At 41.9% G+C, this 20,626-nt stretch overlaps 1 long non-coding RNA gene across 5 annotated transcripts in view; it reads left to right on the top strand.

The window, feature by feature from the left end:
- Nucleotides 1-1,549: 1,549 nt before the first annotated feature.
- LOC102988496 (uncharacterized) overlaps nucleotides 1,550-20,626 on the top strand; it is a 132,864-nt gene continuing 113,787 nt past the window's right edge. For 3 of the 5 annotated variants that reach the window (XR_008616159.1, XR_003677716.2, XR_003677719.2), the window contains exons 1-2: nucleotides 1,550-1,698; nucleotides 11,008-11,117. This is a non-coding gene — a long non-coding RNA (uncharacterized lncRNA). The other 2 variants (XR_008616160.1, XR_008616161.1) reach the window with 2 other exon arrangements.

The following is a 20,626-nucleotide window of genomic DNA, read 5'->3' as shown; positions in this document are numbered from 1 at the left end:
CTTTGTTTGTAGCGACTTATATTGTACCAAGTTTCAGCTGCTGTGGCATGGACCAGCACCTTTAAGACTTAGGGCACATGGTATTTTAATCTGGATCTATGGACGCAGATTATGGCCTGTTTCTCTCCGGGATGGCACCTTTCCATGGAGGTAAGTCTAGAAGGGCCCTGACAGAGATGCTTGAGGTAGTGAAAGCCCTTGGCAGGCACAGGCAGCTCAGGGCTAGAGCTGTTGCTTCTTGACCTAGAAGTACACTCTCATGTGATATGCTGACAGCGAAAACCCTAACAGAGGCCTGCGGCTGCAGAGGTCTTAGGGCTCAAGGGCAGCTGAGGCCAGAGTTAAGTTTAGAGAGAACTGGAGTTTTTCTGTAAATTTGTAGACCCGGAGAGAGCTGCTTTCAAACTACAAGGCAGCTGAGTCTCATGTGTGCTGGCGAGTCTTTCTGAGGTTCTATCTCCGGACGCGCAGGCTCAGCGGCCATGGCTCACGGGCCCAGCCGCTCCGCGGCATGTGGGATCTTCCCGGACCGGGGCGCGAACCCGTGTCCCCTGCATCGGCAGGCGGACTCCCAACCACTGCGCCACCAGGGAAGCCCAAGGTTCTATCTTTAAATTGTTGTCACCAGGCTCTGATAAGCAGCAAGGGGCCAATGATCAACGGCCCCAATTATTTTCTCTATTCACAGCCAAGAAAAGGACTGTGGACTTATGAGGCTTGTCCACAGGTTCAAATGGAAATGACTCAAAGAAATACAGGACTGTTTTCAAAGCGATACAGTTATTGTAGCAGGGCTTTCACTGGCTTCATAGTATGATGAGGGAGTCTGCCTGAGAAGCTTAAGGAATTCACAAGCAGAGGAAGGCCAGTGTCTTGAGGAGCTCAAGACAGAGATCTTGGGTCTCATCGGAGCCGAAGGGGCACAGGCGTCAGAAGCATCCACAGTAGTTTCATTTCAGAAAAATGCTGCAAATGCTTTTCTGGTTGAAATAAATATGGGCACAATATGAAAAACATCACTAAAAAGCAAACTTCTTAGGCTTAGGCCATTCCAGAACAAAAGGCAGAGGCATTAGCCACAACGGCACAGGATTAAAAATGTCTCTCTGCAAGATATATGGCAGCTATATGAGCAGACAGAGCTCACTGTCTATACAGACCAAAGTGTCAAGAACACGGAGCTCAATGAGGAAATGGAGGTTAAGAAGCTACGCACGGGCAGATTCCTCCTCCAGAAATGGTAGACGCGTTGTACTAAACCCCTTTGCTGGAGACTGACCCCTATTAAATTTAAATTAACAAGTCAGAGTTTCTAGTGAACACCTATCAACCAACCAGTGGCATCTCGGTGAGGATAAAAATTGAGTTATTTTTTCATCACCTTCTTTGGGGGGAGCCGGTCTTCCAGCCTCCTTGTATTTTACCCTGTGTAACACTCTGCTGAGGGTATTACTGGACTTAGTGACTCATTTCTGAGAAACAGAATAAGAAGACACAGTGTATGAGTCAGAAGTTAGACCATAAACGAAAGTGCTGTGTCACTGCCTTGCTTTCTCTCTCTCTCAGATCACTGGCTCCAAGGGAAGCCAACTGCCATGTTTTGAGGGCACTCAAGCAGCCTACGGAGAGGCTCAAGTTGTAAGAAATTGGGGTGTCTGGCCAGCGGCTGGTGAGAAGCAGTAGGCTGCCTATTACCATGTGAGTGAGTCTGGAAATGAGTCTTCAGTGTTTGGAAATGATGACTACAGCCCTGGCGACAGCCGGACTCTCCCTCATGGGAGACTCTGGGCCAAAACCAGCCAGGAAACTTCCCCCCGGATTCCCAAACCACAGAAACTGTGAGATAATGCATGCTTGTTGCTTTAATTTGCTAAGTTTGGGGGTGATTTGTCACACAGCAATAGATAAATTAATACTCCGCCTTTCGTCTAGAAATAACTGAGTTTTAACCTCAGTTTTAGCTAACGTTTAATGAGTTCAAAGGAATTTTACCTGGGAAAACTGTTCTAAGGCCTGAGGATTGTCTGTCGTTCTTAAAGTTGGTTTATACAGGGGCAGTGTGGTTATAATCTTATGTCCTGTTACTCTTCGGACGCTAGAAAGACAGATGTATCTGATACCTTGTGTTAAATTAATACAATGTGTGAAGTCCTGAAGAAATAACCCCACTCACATATTCAGATACATTGAGAGAAACCTCTAATACAGATTGGGCAGAATAAAAAATTGGGAATTACTTTAATGTCTAACTTTTAACTCATATTGTCAAGAAAATTAAACTTTAAACATTAATTTCTGAATCGATAGGTGTGGCCTTGAGCTCCCCTGAGAATTTGAGTGCAGACGAGGACTGCTATTGAAGTTTTCTGGCATTTTATTATTGCAACACTTATATATTTTATTATGTCTCTTAATATTGTTACTAAATCTCATTGCAGAGCCAGGGCTATGTTACCTCAGAAAGCATGGTTGGACATCATTTGGGATGGGAAACAATAGGGAGTAAATGTTCAACTTTAAATAGAGTAGCCCTGGAGTAGATTAGTTAACGGAGCAAGAGACTCATTTTGGAGCTTTTTCAGGGTAAAATGTATCTTTCCCACGAGGGGTCCCAAGAGGATTCCAAAGGACCCGTGATTCGTCCTTGAGAGAGACGTCAGGAATGTCTTAGGAACACGATCTCCCAGACGCAGAGACCCCTGCCTAACCACAGGAAGGCTCGGGAGCTAAGCCAGTGAGGAACAAAACAAAACACAGCAGAGCAGGGCAGAGCCCCCCCGGGGATGCTAAGGGGGAGTGCCAACGCCTCCTTCCTCTGAAGGCTGTTCTATGGATATTACTGTAACACCCGCCCCTTCTCTGCCCCTTTACTCTGCCGTGGGCAGGTGGCGATTCATCTGACTGATAACTTTCAAAAGAAAGAACTGGGCATGCAGAGCCAGCCCAATCGTCTTCCCTCTTGAGAGCTCTCGACTCCCGGCTGCCAACGTTCTCCATCGCTCCTGGCTGCAGGTTCTCCCCCAAAACCAGTGCCCTCACACATGCCGTGTGACTGGGTGGGTAAGGCTGACGAATCTGGGGTTCATCCACCAGGCCCATTGGCCCTTACAACTAAGCCTTCATCAGTTTTTTTTCTAAGCAGCAGCTTGATTTTCCATATATTTAACTCTTCATCTTATTCCTCAACTTGTTTTGAACCTGCCAAGGAAGAAGGGGGTTATAGCCCCACCAGGGAAGCCAACACTTCTGTCAAAATTCTAGTAAGGGAAAGGATTTGGTCTGAAATGTTCAAAGGTAAGGACACAAAATGTCCTTTTGATTGTATGTTTTTATCACAATCAACCTAAATATGCTTGAGGTGTTCACAGGATGCCCCTTTGGAACATATATTTTCTTTGTTTATGCAACAACCAATAACATAGGAAATGGTATAATTAATAGTCATGTTTATCCTGTGCTCAAAACTGGATTTTTGGAGCCAGGCACATATGACTTCTAATCCCAGGTCTGGCAAATCACATAACCTCATTGAGGCCATTTTTAAAATTTGTGACTTCATGTTCATCTGTACAATAGGGAGTAGCAGTTACTCTGGAGGGTTAATGCAATGATTAAATGAGATAATACAGGCAAAGTCAAGCACAACACAGTGTCTGATATACAGTGGGCACCCAACATATGGGAGCTGTGGTTATTAGATCATAAATTCTATTTTGTTTTATTCTATAATAATTCACCAAGTACAAAATCTCAAACCAGAGGATTTTTCCATCATAAGGAAATTTTCTGAAACTGTAATTTCCTTAAGATAGTCTTATTATCACAAACAGTTGTTCTGTTAAGCTTGCAATCAGTAAATATGTTACTCTAAGCAAATGTTAGGTTATCATCTCTCCTTCTACGCTAAATTCATAATGTGCCATTTTAAGGTAATTCAAGCATTCTGTCAGCTTTCACCACTTAATTTGTATGAATCTAGGGGCAAACTGAGGTCAAGGAATAAAGGTCCCTATGGATATGGCTGTAAAAAATCTTTTAATACTTTTAGTATTAGATTTGCTTGTAGAATGTCCATGGTACAATTTAATAAATTCGGGTTTTGCTGCCTTAGTAAAAAGTTTCTAATATCAGTCCATAAGGAATTTTTTGGATAAATTCCTTTCTTGGTTAAATTATCCCATTAGCTGCACAGCCCACCGTTGTGAGACTCTGTTGTGAAAATGAGACTTTAATAATGTTAAGTGTCGAAAATTGATCTCTTTCCCAGCATATGGACTTACTGCTGCCAAGCTATAAAAGAAGCCTTACCTCATATCTTGTGCACAGGGGGAATCTTTTAGGCTCAACTTTCCAAACTGGCTCAGAGATGCTCTGTAAGATACTTTCCCTGAGCGCCTGGGTGTGCACTGGCTGATTTTAAGGACTTAAATTTTCCCACATTTCCTAGCTTCCAGCTTACTCTCTCTCCCCTCAGATCCCCATCTCCCTTCGTTCTGTGCCCCAAATCCTCCAGCAACTCAAGCCACCCCCCAACTTTTACCTAGTTCCCCAGGACCACACTCAACGTAGGGGAGGAATGGCTTGTAGAAACCATACAAGCAGTTACTTAATGAAACAAGGTTGTATTTCTAGCAATATAAGTTCAATATAATGCCATTAAAAATGATAATAGTATTCAAACACAGACTCCATTTTATTGGAGTGGCTTACCTGTGCTTATATACATATATTTTTAATTTCAAAAACTATTGTTACCTGGAATAAAACGATAGTTAAATGTATAGTTTTAGGAGATGAACATTCCCCTCTTAAAGAAGGAAAATCAGACAAAAGATTTCCTCATTAAACATTAAAGAGACTATATAAAAGGAAATACACCTGAATACTATAGTCTTAACACATCTTAAATTCTTTTGGTTACTATAACACAGAACAGATTTTATACTTCTCTAGCAAAATAAACAAAATCTTTTCAAACATTGAGAACAACTCATTGCCAGAGATAAGCTTATTCATTGATGGGAACTGGTTATATAATTATATCTACTTCTAAGTTCTTTTCAAAATTTTTTAAAAATATACCTGGTGATTCCAAGTACATCAGAGGGTGGTTTAGAGTGAGTCCTGGGTCCATCCTTGCCTTTCTGCTTAATAACTGTATGATCACAGACAACTTTTCAGTTTCCTCATTACTGAAAGAGAATTAAAAATAGTTTCTACCTCTAGCCTCATCAGGTTGCTGTGAAAATTAAATGAGAAAATGGGTAATGTAATTAGTACAGTACCTGGAATATAGTAAATGCTCAATAAACGTTAGCTCTTATCATCAGAGAAAGGGAATGTATACTTATTTGTAAGAGTTTATCTAATTTACTCATGTATTGGCTATATTGAAACAGAATTTTTTTCTCAGTTTAATTTCCTTTGAACACAGTTGTTCTACAAGCTCAAACACATACACGGAATTCTTCCTGACATTTCATTACGTTTACATTCCTTAGACTAACAGCAGGCTTTTAATCTCAGATTTTCACGCCTTGATCATCTTCAAATATTGGCTGAAACTAGTATTCAAAAAAAGTAATATAGTGACACTAACATGCTTTAGATAGAGGTTTTCATTCCACACAGTATAAAGAAAAAAATTTGATTGGACCACTTTCAACCTAAGGCAAATTTGGAACTATATCGATTTATTTTGGAGCTCCCTTAATAGCTTCCTTGATAACAAATTTGTGCTTAACTTTTAAAGTTAATCAGAGCAATATCATTTTCCTAGTAGTACTTCATTTTTTTTCTACTTTTTTTTTTTCTGTTCAAGATCTTGGGTCTCACAGGAAAACAAAAACCAAACCAAAACAAAACAAACAAAAAACCAACCAAACAAAAACTTCTTCCATTTCAACCAAGTACTCTTTATTCCCTGTGGACTAGACATCTCATTTTAACTTCCATATTTTTCTTCTCTGTTATCTTCATACTAGAATCATTTGATGTCACAAAAGATGTCCTTTATATGTACTTTCCTTTCAATTGTTAAACAAACCCACCATTCTTGTCACTGTTCTCAGAAGATTCATTCACAAGTCTGTTCTTTCATTTCCAAGGAAACATGAATCATACCATGAAGTATACTGTCACTGACATTTTAATCTTGACTATTGGAGAAGCTGATCTTTTCCTCTTAGATTCTCTCCTCCGTGGGTTCTTCTTCAATCTTCTAGTTAATTCTCCAATTAATTTGCAGTGGAAAACCATTGCTATCGCTTTATATTTCTAGAGTACGTTATTTAAATCTCTAGTTATGCTCCTAATGCATATGACTTGCTATTATAGTTGGCTTGATTCAAGTTCACCTGCCCATCAGATTATAGTCCCCGTCAGTGTAGGGGCATTGCTAGAATCATTACATTTCTTACAGCCCTTGCACATAAGTTGAATATAATAGGCACTTATCAAATGTTAATTGAATTGAATATCATCTCTGAAATGAATATTACTGATTCAGCCACTTATATTTCTTGGTCACATACTACGTGCCAACCACTCTGAAGTATAATTGTGGCCCTATATAGCTAGTGCTCTAACAGTAGTACATTATGTTGCTCTTTCTTGAATCTCATCCTCATTTCGCCGAAAAGTATTGTTATCCTTTCTTCTCAAAAGAGAAAAAAAGTGACTCAGAGGGGCTGTGCGAGGCATGGTGGCAAAGTTGAATAAAGAATGAACTTGACTTTTATATACACCTCTATTCAAGTGTTCTAGATGATAAATTTGGCAACGTGAACACTTTGTATACATTTGTACTAGCTGTAACATTTGGAAGCCAAAGGGTATCAGGTTACTGGTTACCCAATTTTACCTTTGAATTTTTCAGGTGTAATATTATTAGAATTTATTTCTTAACAATTTTTGAATAATGTGACTAAGCAAGGAGAGTTTGAAATAAATTTCTTTCACCTTGTATATTGTTTATCCTACTTAAAATAAAAGCATATTAGAAACTTGACCGGGCTTCCCTGGTGGCGCAGTGGTTGCGCGTCCGCCTGCCGATGCAGGGGAACCGGGTTCGCGCCCCGGTCTGGGAAGATCCCACGTGCCGCGGAGCGGCTGGGCCCGTGAGCCGTGGCCAATGAGCCTGCGCGTCCGGAGCCTGTGCCCCGCAACGGGAGAGGCCACAACAGAGGGAGGCCCGCATACCACAAAAAAAAAAAAAAAAAAAAAAAAAAAACATGCCATAAGTGAGATTGGCCATCATTTCCTGACCCCTGCTCTAGAGCATGGTCCGTAATCCTAGCATGTAGCATACCACCAAAAAAAAAAAAAAAGAAACTTGACCAACTAATGCAAAATCTGGACGCAGGTGAGGAAACTTCCCTTCAAAATGGCAGAAACCAATGTCATAACACAATGGGTGGACATAGCTCCCATAGCTAAGCCCCTACTATACAAAATGCTGTGTACTAATTTATCTACAGCCGAAATGTTGGTTTTCCCTCATGAAAATACTGCTCCCAAATTCCACTCTTTCTGAAAAACAATTAACCTGTCAAGTTTAAAGTTTTTCGTTCATAATTTGGACTGTATCCTGCCATTGATATTTATTTTAATCTCCTATTGATTTCTGTGGGAATTCTTCTTGTAGAATTAAGGCAGGATATAGCCTCAAAGGAATTTCTGCAAAGAAGGTTCCCACTTTCATCTCTTTGTGTTGGATTTTTATTAAGTTTAGGTCATGACGTTGTCTATTTAAAAATAGGCCTACAGGCTAAAGCTATGATAAAGTCTTCTATTTTTGTATTCAGGCTGAAAGGTCAATGAGAAGTCTCACAGGGAAGAACAGTGTTATAAATTATTTTTAATATGTTTTGGTCCAGTTTCTAAAAAAATCGAAAGGCATTTATATTATTTTAAAACGTCTTTTTCACTTTATATATCCCCAAATGTCTATCTCCCATGAGATTTCTTTTTAAAATACCCATTCAAACCATGTTTAAAACATTTAAAAACACCAGATATAATATTACACAGTCATTTAAAATTATAGTAATGATGACATAGAATTATGGATCTTGGAAATTCTTTGGAATGAGGTTAAGTTTGAAAAAAGGCAAAGTAGAAAATTATATATATAAATATTTATAGTAATGTAAAAATGCACATAAATAAAGATGGGTAGATCACGGAAATTTTAAATTTGTGTTATAATTAGTGGATGTTACGCCTTATCAAATTTCCTAATGTTTTGTATTTCAGGTAGTAATGTTAAAATTCAAATGCAAACAGATAACATAACTTACCTTTTAAATTCATCAGATTCATATGAACTTAAAGTCATGACAAAAACTGAAGTGAATAAGAGCAAGGTTATTAAGAATATGCTGGTATTTCAGTTTTTAAATTAGTGGTCCTTGGATCACTTCTAGAGCACCTAGGGGCACACACTGTCATCTGGTAATCTTTTTTTAAAATTTTCTGGTGTCATGAAAATCTCTTAGAAGTTATGGAATAACAATAAAATTTGACCAAGGCAATTTCTGATGCTGCTCTGCCCATCTGATAGATAGGGTTATTGTCTGGACCAAATGAGAGAATGTTTATGTAAGTACTTTTAAAAGTACATGTGAAAAGCAGCATAATAATTTTCACCGTTACTCTGAATACCTTCCAGATTAGATGGCAGGAGTACCAAAGAGTACCAGGAGACACTATATATGTCTCTTCCTATACACACATACCTATGATAAAGTTTACTTTATAAGTTAGGCATAGCAAGAGGTTAACAACGATAACAGTAAAACTGAACAATTATAATAATATACTGTAATAAAATTTTGTGCATATGGTCTCAAAATCTTATTGTGTGAACTGAACGCCTTTTCCATCTGAAGTATGCACTTATCACACACACACATTTGAAGTCTGAGGCTCGACAGCAAAACTAGCACAAGTTTCTCTTACCTTCCTCACAATTTCACGGATGACGGTTCGTTCTTATCGTAGGTCTCAGCAACCTCAGCATAGGATTTCTTTCCTTCCTTATTAAGTGGAGAACTTTCACCTTTTTACTTAAAGGAAGGACTGTCAGGCTTCTCTCGGGCGTCTCCAAATTGCCAGCATCACTCCTCTTATTTGGGGGGTCACTGCTCAGGAAGCTAAGGGTCCCTGGAACGCAAGTACCGCGATATTGAGATCTTGGCTCTGATAACCCAGGAGCCAATGAGTGACTAGGGGCGGGGTTCGCTGGACAAAGGAGTGGTTCCCGTGTGGGCCCGGCAGCTGACCTCGCGAGACTTCATCCCGGTACTCAGAATGGCGCGCAATTTGAAACTTCCCACCGTGGAAACCCCAGGAAGCGAACCCTGCGGATACGGAGAGACTGCTGTACCTGAATTGGTGGTAAGAGTGTGAATGAAGTAGAGCTGAGTCGCTCACATCCTTTCTCCATACAGAATTCAGTTTGGGGAGTGTGGTCAGCCGACTGCCTTTGAGCCAAGGTCACACTCTTTCCAGAAGGCTCGTGGACGGTGGGTGGCCAGCAAGGCCGGGACACAAAGGCCTGTCCACTTCCGCCCAGCTCGTAGCCTCTACCGCGCAGACCTCACTCTGGAGCGCCCCGCGGCCTGGCAGACATTGTGTCCGATCTGCCTCTTCTGCGTCGTGGCCTGACCTCTCCTCTTGCGCAATCCTGCTTCCTCCTTTTCTCCTTCACAAGAATCCTCTGCAGGCCTGTCTCCACGCCAGTGTCTGCTTCCCAGAGAACGCAGCTGACTCCCAGAGTAGCTTAAGAAAGCCAGCAGCAAAGACATGGTCCCAGGACTGGCTCACTGGCCACCATTTGGGACTGAGGACACCAGCCCGAGCGCTTCGTGACCCAGGAGGAGACCCAGCTGCTGGAAAGTTGCTGGTGGCGACTTGGGAGCCTCTTCTTGCAAAGCAAATGTCATGACTGATGGAAGCAGTGCACAGGACAGTGGATTTAGTGGTTGTCATTAAGTCATGGCACTGTCCTTCCTAATGAAAACCTAATAGTATTGAACAAATAATTGAAAATCAAATGTGAAGACCAGAGGGCCTCCTCGGTAGCCTAAAAGAGGCTAGTTTCCTCTCTCGGGAGAAGAGAAAAAAGCTTAAGACAAAACTAAGGATTTAGACCATAGTCACAGATCTTCAAAGACAATTGAAGGTTCAGCTGAAGCAGGTCTGTTACACCAAGCTCAGGGCCCTGAGATCAGGGTATCTGGGTAGATGCCTCTTGAAATTTTGATTTCCCAGATTTTTTTTGTTATTATTATTCCTACACCTTATTTGTCAGAGCACTTTTAGGTTCAAAGCAAAATTGAGTAGAAAGTACAGAGAGTTTCCACATATGCTCAGCTCCCTGCTCGGGCACCCAGACTCTTCTGAACGCTCTGAGCCTGCAGAGGTGAACCCCTCCTGTGAAGAACGGGCCCTGCTCCCACGGAGGGGGACAGTGCAGCGCTCTCCACCACAAGCCCACAGGGGTTCTCTCAGGATGTGCCCCTACCCCTCCTGCGGCTGCCAGGCCTATAGGCATGGTTAAGTCACAGCATCACCCAGACGGGGACTTATCAGACCTGCTAGAGGAATAAAGGGCCAAGGCCACAGAGGAACCGCAGGAATTAGTCAGCATGACCAGTGGTCATGTAAGATGGCAGGAGACAGGGAGTCCTTGTGGGATTGCAGTGGGAGGTTTCCTGATCAAGGGGACTGGAAAATAAGATATGACCACAGAGAGTTTATTGACCTGGAGCGTTCTCTTGTGATATGGGACTTAACACCCTGCCAAGAACCACAGGGGAGAATGCAGAGATGGCGCCTAGCAGCCTAGAGAAAGCAGTGATCCATGTTGAACAGAACAGAAATTCCTGAATTGCTACGGCAGGTTGTAGAGAACTGATTAAAAGGCTCAGAGAAGTGGGCCTACTAGAGTGGTAATATTTTTTTGAGGCCAGAAAATCATTCAGGTTTTTTTTCCTTCCACAGGAAGCCTCAGGGGATACTGGGCACTCAGAGGCTCACAAATTAACCGGTTAAGAGGACATCAGCTTCACTAGGAGTCAGCGGTGACTGTCGTGTGCAGACCAGGACTGAGGGTAAGAGAAGCTGTCATAGAACCTTCCTCACTGATAGCAACAGAGATGCTGGGCCTGAAGCAAAGAAGCTAGTTACTGGCTTTTAAACGCCAGAATCTGGGGGTGGGGGGTGGGCAGGGTTCACAGTGATCATAATGACCATCAAGGTCAGAGAACAGCCAGTGCCATTTCCCCCATGGAGAGGTATAGAAACAGCACGTTCCAGACCTAAGGTTACTGCTCTGGCCCGTACCTGGGGCAATGAGCATTCTGCAATTGACATCTGAAGGCACATGAAGCACCAGCTCAGGAGCGGTGCTCTGAGGATGGGATCCCATCTCCCAGGAGACATGCTACATACCCAATTAGAAACCCCTATATGATGCTTTGGTCACCAGTAGGAAGAGTGCGTTGGTTTGGGTGCAGGGGTCACGAGCGCCAAATGACCCAACCTTACACCTCTGGGATCCATCGGTTACAGGTCCACGTCCTCAAAGGAGGACAATAACCATACCGGTTAACACTTAAGAAGCCCTTACTATGTGCCAGACACTTATAAGTGGTCTGCACGTGTTAACGCATTTAATCCCATCAAAATATTGCCACGTATTTAGGATCATTAACCTCTGGTTAATGTGAAACCAAAGCACAGAAAGGAAACTTGCCCAAGTTCACATATTTACTAAGCGTAAAACTCAACCATCATGAACACCAAAATTTATGATACAGTAAGTCAGACAACATTCAGCTGATATGGAGCGGCCAAGGTCTATAGTCACACGAGATCTTACGGTCAAGGCTTCACGGCCTGCCAGGGCTCAGTGCCAAGTCAAGATCTATTTACTTATAGAGGAGCCGTGGTTTTTCTCCCAAATCATCAGAGCCCCTGCTCTTTCTTTCACCACAGGGTCTATTCGGCATCCGTAGGATCCACTGAGCCATAAAGACCAAATATTGCACCAGTGGGAGAGCATTCTTGTTCTCTGGGTCAAACTGGCTATTGTTTAGGGCCACTGCATATGGGTCAGTGCAACTCACAGATATTTAATTTATAACATCTATTTTTTTAAACCAAAGAATTGCACTTTTTTTTTTTTCCATTTTGGAAGAGCAGATAACTTTAGACCCTAGGATGCGCCTAAATCTTATGGAAGCGGAAGCTCTCTGTAGCTCTGTGGCATTTCTCTTCCAGGCTGTGGCACCGTGCACATCATAGTACCACAGTAACGGGGACCCTGCTCTGTTTGCTAGCTGCGTGATGTCAGTAGGGTGATGTCCAGAGCATTGACGAGGGAACTACTCGTCCCTGCAGAATGACTTGGGACACAGAACTAGAGAGTTGATATAAGCCTGTGGCAAGACAGTGAAGATGTATGGCTGTCTCTGTCCCATGAGAACGAATTTCTGCTATTTACTGGCTTTGGAGATAGAGAAGAAAGCATTTGTCAAATCACTGGGTGGTTAGGAAGGGCTATACTGATCTGTTCCAATGAAGAGACCACATCCTGTACAAATCTGCAAGATCGAATCCCCACTTGATTAAATGTTGGCTAATCTATTGTCATTCTCTGTAATCAATCCGTCCTTTTCACTAGCCAAACTTGGACAGCTAACTACGGAAGTGATGTCATCTTCACTCCTACATCTTTCAAGGCTTTAGTGACATTGCAAATTTTTGGAATTCCAACAGGGCTGTGGTATTGCCTTTGACATATTCATATTGTGGGCAGGAAAAACTCCAGAAGCTTCCACTTAGCCATTCCTAACAATGATATTAATAATAACAGAATCTTGTATCGCTTTTACTACCATCCAGACACTATTTTGAGAACTTTATTTACATCTATTAATTCATCTAACTGCCTAACAATCCTAAGAAATACTTGGTATTATCATCCAACTTTATAACAGGAATTATCGCAGTTCAAGGAGCCAATGTGGTTTCCATCTGTGGATGGAAATATCTACAGTTGATTTCTGTTTTTTGTTATTCATGGCAGTTATGTACTATAAAGTTGCCCCAACACTGGACTGGTGAATACTGAGCCATTGCTCCTAGGGGAAATATATATATTTAAAGTTGTGTGTGTGTATTTTAAATCCTAAAAACAGTTTATCCTGGTCAATGCTCTGTTCTTGATTTTACAAAAGTGAAAACAGTCTTCAGAAGTGTTATGTGACTTGCCTGAAGCTGCTTAGCAGCAGGCTGCAGAGCTGGGTTTCAAACCGCATTCAACCAGCCCCAGAACCGGAGCTTCTTGCAGAGCTCGCCCGCTTCTGTCTCCATCCTCTGGGCGTCTCTATATGAGAACTGACATGAGAAAATAGAGCGTCTCCTTGATGGACCGCAGTAGGGAATATGTACAATTGTGTAACTAACGATGCCTACTGTTCTTAATGTCCATGAATGATGGCACAGGCTCTGCCAGTATTGATGCTGAGGTTACAAATAAATTTTATTGAGTAGGCAAATTCTCAAATAAGCATCTGTGGATAATGAGGGTCCACTGTATCTTAATTTTGCATTTGGTAATTGGGAAAATAACCGTGGTTGTGTCCTCTGGTCAAAATTCTATTATCTCCTGACCCTAATGGGCTCTGCTCTCGCTACACTGTACTCATATTCACTGGCCTCAGGAATCAGGTAAGAGCAATTGTTGGATGGTACCATTGTCAAATGAATAAGTGTGAAGGATCTAATGCTCTACCTACTAGGTCTTCTGAGACAGCATTCATTGGAGAAACTTACAGAGATAAAAGCAATAGTGAGTGTGTGATCTTCTGTGGCCCTTAGAATTCTGGAACAGCACAGATGGATGTTATGGGTCCCAACATCTGACTGGTGCCGACAGAGGTACCCCAAATTTTGGACTTTGGGACTTTTAAGCTCTAGGATTAGAGAAGTATCAGCCTCTCCCCTGGCATGATCAGAGGCTGGTGTTCAAGCCTTATAGTTATGGTAGTAAAACAAGGCAGATCCTTAGTGTCCAAGTTTCTCCCCTGGTGTGAGCAGGGGTCTGGGGTCTAGAACCTGTAGCGTGAGTCCACTCCGCCATCACTCTACCAGCCTGGGTTGCTGTAAACATGTTGCTAGAGCAATTTTCAGGGAGATCTGCAGGAGGTTTTGCCTGCAGGGAATCAGAGGTAGATGGGCTAATACCTACATTTGATTGTGAAGATCTGGGTATCTCCCTTTCCCTTCTAATGGTTATTCTCTTTAAAAAAAAATTTGAAACATAGTTGATTTACAATATTAATTTCAGGTATACACAGTAAAATTTGATGTTTTTATAGATTATACTCCATTTAAAGTTATTATAAAATGTTGGCTATATTTCTTGTGCTACACATTACATCCTTGTAACTTATTTATTTTGTACCTAGTGGTTTGTACCTCTTCACACCCTTTCCCTATCTTGCTCCTTCCCCAAGCCACCTCCCCACTGGTAACCACTAGTTTGTTTTCTCTATGAGTCTGTTTCTGTTTTGTTATATTCATTTGTTTGTTTTTATGGTTATTCTTATTTTATGGTAGAGTCCTTCGAGGAATGCTAATAGGGAGATTCAAAGGATATTACTGGGTTGCTCTTGCACAGATTTTCTTATGTATTCCTGACGTCTCCTTCAGTCAAAGGGCTCTGAGATTGTGAATCAGGCGAAGGATTGCCATTATCCCTGTGTCCAAGACAGACCTTTGTTCACCTGAACTGTCCTTGCTCAGATGTACAAATCAAGTAGGACTCGAATGCGCTCGCCATCAGTTTTTATCCTAGGAATCCCAAGTTATCTAGCCACCATCACTGATCTTGGCAGACCAGCTCGAGCCACTCTGATCACCATGCAGTGCCAGATGCCTATGATAGTAACCACATGTGTCTTGCTCTTGTGATTAAGCATGACCCTGTGACTGTCACCCCAAGAACTCCCCTTATCCATTGAAATCAGGGAGTCATTTCCATTTCAGCATCTTTCTCCAGCAGCTCTATAGCCTACAGACTGCCAGGAAAGATGTCTGACCTGCTGGCATTGCTCTCAGGAGGCACTGATGAACGCTCTGTCTTCAGGGCCCTCCCTGGCTCAAAATGAGGAGGAGAGAAGCCAGCCACACCTGTTCAATTTACCCCAACCTATTTTACATCCCAGTATCTTTGGATTTCTTTACCCATGTTATCCCAGAATTTTTCTGCCCTCTCAGTTTGAGTTAGCAAGAGCCACCCAAGACCTTATTTTACTCACTCAGTGAAACAGTTAGCATTATTTCCAGCTGTTGAAGTTCTACTGAATCCAGAATTCTGGCACTCATATAAAGAAATTCAGCCCAGTCGAAAATTAGGTTTTTCTCTCCTTGCTCAAGCAAGCACAAACATATCCCCCAGAATATGAGATGCTCAAGCAGTGAGATTCTGAGTCTTTAAACAAGGCAGGAAGTTAGATCCTGGTTCCTTTACCCCTCTAAGTCACACTAGATTATCCAATTCCAATGCCAGGAGTTCCATTATTACCAGCCATGGCCCTAACTGTCTCACAGGATGCTGCTAAGGTTGTAAAGTCAACTGGTGTGGAAATCCACAACCTGAAGAAATATACAACACATTTGCTCTTCAGCTCTTTCATTTCTGCTCATGAAAAGATGAGAGATTCATTTAGCAATCCTAGGAAGCCCCTGAGATTTCATCTATCCTTAGAGTCAAGAATTTTAAAAACTGGCTAATCAGTTTCTTTCTTTAATCTTCAATCTTTTCATTGTCCATAGAATCAGCTATCCAACCCGTAGCATCAGTGCTATTTCTCAGCAGCGGCAAGCCAGCCCCTCACATCCTTGCCTTTGATGGACACCGCAGATGGTATCTGGTTTAGCTGTTTACCACTGCGTGCCATGAACAAGCACATTTCCTTACCTTAATACCATCTAGATGCCACACTGCCTTCCACCTCAGATGACCAAATAACCCATTTCAGATGCCTTCCAGTTCCCTGGGGTTTCTGACTGCCACTCTTCCTAATATCAATTTCTAAGTCCATGAAAATATTTGTATTTGGAAAAAAAAAAAAGAAACCCCTCCAACACTAGTGCAACTACTCTAGAATCTCACATAAAAGGAAATCCATAAAGAGTACAGGCTTCAGAATCATTTAATCTCCCAAAGCAGAAATGTGTGCCAGGGCTCGGATTATTTGTTTCTTCTCTCTGCTTTGTAGAGTGCTGGATTCCTCCTAAAGCTATTTCACATCAAGGCTCTGGGAAGTATCGGTGCAGGTTCTATGGGAAAAAGAGTGATTTTCCTTGTCTGTGTGATGAATAAGGAGAACTTAAGCAGAAGCCTCTAGCAGACTTTCTTCATGTCGTTTTGCCACGTGAATGAGTTAAACCCTTTAATGTACATTCATAATTGTGGATTCTGCTTATAAATAATCTTTTCTATTTGAAACAGCACACTGGAGTAGGAATTTCTCTCTGGTTTCTTTATTTTGCTACAACCATGTGGTAAGTTCTATTAAAGCAGGCACTTTATAATTTTTTCACTGTGATATTCCTAGTGTTCAGTAGGTACTCAATAAGTAAGTGTGGAATGAATGACAAGGCCTGCTCTTTGAGAAATCTTCCGTGTACCACCCATCCACAAATGCCTGGGGATGGACCATCCTAGCTGACACCTGCTATACTCTGGATTTTAGAGTATAAAATATCTCTTTCCCGTGGTGTAATTTTTGTGAGGTTTATTTTCCTTTGCCTCTTGTGATCTGAGCGGTCCCTTAGTGGCCAAGGTTTGGATGTGGATAAAAAGGAAGGAGTAAATGAAGCCTATTTTTACCCTAGACTCCCTTACTCTGTGTAGTCTATACAAATGAAGTCACCTTGGCTCTTATGTTTCCGGAAAATGAGAGGATGATCTTATACAAGGGTCACGTTAAGACAGGGCTCCAGGGACTTCCCTGGTGGCGCAGTGGTTGAGAATCCGCCTGCCGATGCAGGGGACATGGGATCGAGCCCTGGTCCAGGAAGATCGCACGTGCCACGGGGCAACTAAGCCTGTGTGCCACAACTACTGAGCCCGCGGGCCACAACTACTGAAGCCCGTGCACCTAGAGCCCGTGCTCCGCAACAAGAGAAGCCACCGCAATGAGAAACCCACGCGCCGCGACTAGAGAAAGCCTGTGTGCAGCAGCGAAGACCCAACGCAGCCAAAAATAAATAAATAAAATAAATATATATTTTTTTAATCTTAAAAGAAAAAGACAGTGCTCCAAGAATCCTCAGATCTCCTGTTCTCTGCCTTGGTTAGCCAAGCTTCCTCCTCAAAAGGCCCTGTATGCACAATTGTGGCAACATAGGAAATATAGTACTTCGTATGAGCTAGGATTTTGTGCCAAAGCAGAACCCCAGTGAGTCAGGCTGAATCCAGTGGAAGCATTTTATTTTTTCTCATGCTAGTTAGGTCTAAATATCCTTGAAACAAGGAGGCTGTAATGCCTGTCCTTTTTCTCCCAAAGCTCTGACAAGCGTCTCAGAACTCACCATAGCAGTGAAATGCAAAGCCCCACCTGCCCAAATCAGAAACAAACACAGAGACCATGTTTCCCTCACCTGTAAGTCACCACCGCAGCAAAAGTGGCTGCCATGAGAACCCTGGAATCTGAACAATTCAAAACCTTGCCTTGCCTCCTTGAGAAAAAGATGAGAGTAGAAAGAAGGACAGGGTTTCCTTCTTCCAGAAGCCAGTACAACACACTCACAAGGGCCCAGTGCTCAAACACTCAGGATCCAAGGCCAAAGACTTAAAACAATTAAAAGTATAATTTTGGGGAATGTCTCATCTCCATATCTTCTTTGTGCCCCCGAGCAACAGCGGGAAGCTCAGAGAGAATTCAGGGCTCAGGATTCCAGCCATACATCGTTCTCCTTTCTCCTGGGGGCCACATCTCATAGGAGAGAGAAATTCTCATTAGAACGTTTGTAAAAACGTATTGTCGTATATTTGGGAAGAGAACGACATAGCTTAAGATAGCTTTTGAATGACATATAATCTCTCTTCCTGACCCTGGGAGAACATTCTTCAAGTCACTTAAAAAAGCTTGTTGTGTATAACCTTAGAGCTCTTCAGTAGAGGGGAGTTAGAGGTTCTGCTAGAAACAGACGCTGAGTTAAGGATTAAAGGGCAACTTTTGGGAGGTGATCTCGGGAAGGAAAGGGTATGACGTGAGCAAAACGTGTGTCAAGGAGCAGATTACTGTTCAGGACTTCTGGCAGATGCTGTAGAAATCACTTTCCTGCTTCTACCTCAGAGGGAAGGAAGCTGGGTTATTTATCCCCCGATTGCTAAGCATCATCCCCTAGAGGCTGCTCCAGGGGCATCAACTCCTGAGGCATGCCAGAAAAAGCCCCTGGGCTGAGGTTCCCAGGAGGCTCTAGGCTCAGTCCACAGGGGAAGGTGGGTGCCCAGGATGTATGTGGAAGGAGCGCCAAGAGCGCCTACACATAAACCACCTTTGGGTAACGTTATCTTAGAGGAACACTCCTAACCAGAGCATCCTCCTCAAATCTAAGTCCTTTTTGGTAGCTTTGTGAGGCCATGCAATAGCAATGGTAATTTTCAGTCTTCATCAGTAGAATGATTTCTTTACGTACAGTTCTTGCAGGGTACGATCTCTCCTCATCCTTTATGAAACGGTAATAAGGGTCCTCTTTGACATGAACCTATATTATTTTTTATAACTTATGGTGCTATGCAACATTTCTGTCCCCTCTTCTGAAAGAGGAGTATTAGATACTATCGTTTTGAAAGTTTACTGTCCCAGGCATTGCTCTAAGTTGCACCCATGGTTTAAATCACTAAATCCTCACATAAACCTGGGAAGGAGGTGCTAATGTTGTGCCCAGTTTACAGATGAGGAAAACAAGGAACTGACGGGCTAGTTCAGGTGCCCCAGGTCAGAGAGCAGGAAAGGACAAGACACACCAGCAGGCTGGCTTCAGAGCCTGCATGTGACTGTCATCTGTGGCTGATATGCCCAGGAAGCGTAGCACAACCGATTTTGCATTCTGTTCTTCATATCGAATGTTCCAGTTTGATTCTTAGACTTTCGTGAGCTCCATGTTGCAATTCAGTCTCTGCCTGAGAGGGGATCTTCCTCTAGGACTGATAAGTCAGCCCTCTCACCTACTGTGTTTGTGCAGCTCCGGTGCACAGTAAGAGACCTCCCACTTGGTCCTTATTGTCAACATCTAGTCTCGTTTAGCTGGTTTTGGTCGTTTTTTTGTCTTAAGCCTGTTAGGTATTAGATCTTCCTGTTTCGTGATAATGTAAAATTAACAAAAGGATTAGAGAGTCCTCTGTCACTGGATTAAGTGCTCTTAGAACGCCTAGGGCTGCTATCTTTGTGCATTTCATTTAGATGATAAGAAGGGTAGACTATTTACCAAATTGCTATTTAGTCCTTATGGATAAATCTCTGGGATTAGAAATGGATTAAGAGATTTATGGGAAATGATAAGCATTCCAAATCCCCACATTCAAAGGAAGGTAATCGATACTAGAGGTAATAACATGATATAAAAAGTTTTTGAACTATTGCACATAAAACAACAGTATCACTGATAAAGTTCATCAGGAATCAGACGCTCATTATATTTCATAAAATTTATTAATTTTTTCCTTGATTACATTTTTACACTGTGTTGAAAAACAGAGTTGGGTGTTGGGTGTTTGAGAAATCAAGTTTAATTTGAAATGTAAGTGAGCCTGTCTACTACTCTATTTCTGCATTCTGATAACAGAATGTGTAAACACTTTGGGAGGCTCCAGGGATTTTCAAATTTCAAACCTTTTTGCTGGGATGCCTTGAAGCATTTTAAAATAAAAAATACTATCAGGATCCTTTTGGTTCCAAACGTTTTTGATTTATTCCCACGTTTAGACCAAAGAAACTTTTTAAAACCTGGCAATTTACTTTTGACTTTTTAAACAAAATTTTTAAACTTTCCATGGTTATGGAAAGCAGCAGTATGGCATTTTACCTTTTGTGGCCGTTTTCTAAGTATAACTAGAATCAAAGTTCTTTCATTATTAAAGAGGATAATGTGTCAAAAAACAGTTGCTGTTTATCTTGGGGAAAAATCAAGTAAAAAATTCTTAAAATATGGTAGCAGATGTATTTTCATAATGAACAGTCCAATTTCTAGTCAATTTCATTCGGAAAATTTCCAGGAAAGTTTCTGGCACTTCATTTCACTTTGATGAAATAAGTAAAAGAAAAAACTAGGTTTGTATACTAAGGTGATTGATTCTCCAAGTTGCAGCCTTCTGGCAGCTCAATTTATATACCATGTGTGTTTCTGACACAACTGTCTTCAGAGTAATTCACCTCTTTTAAATTAGCAGGAACTCGCCTGGCAACTCTTCCAGCTTTTCACAACTATATATAATCTCTACAGTTTACCATATCATAATTGTCCGTTGTTCTACTTCTAGTCAATATTTTTGCTGTTTCATTTTTTATTTTGCCACTCACTTGTACAATCTGTAACATGT

This window comes from Physeter macrocephalus, chromosome 20 (assembly GCF_002837175.3).
Source record: "Physeter macrocephalus isolate SW-GA chromosome 20, ASM283717v5, whole genome shotgun sequence".
In the NCBI taxonomy this organism is placed as follows: Eukaryota; Metazoa; Chordata; class Mammalia; order Artiodactyla; family Physeteridae; genus Physeter; species Physeter macrocephalus.
This window is presented reverse-complemented; position numbering and strand designations above follow the sequence as displayed.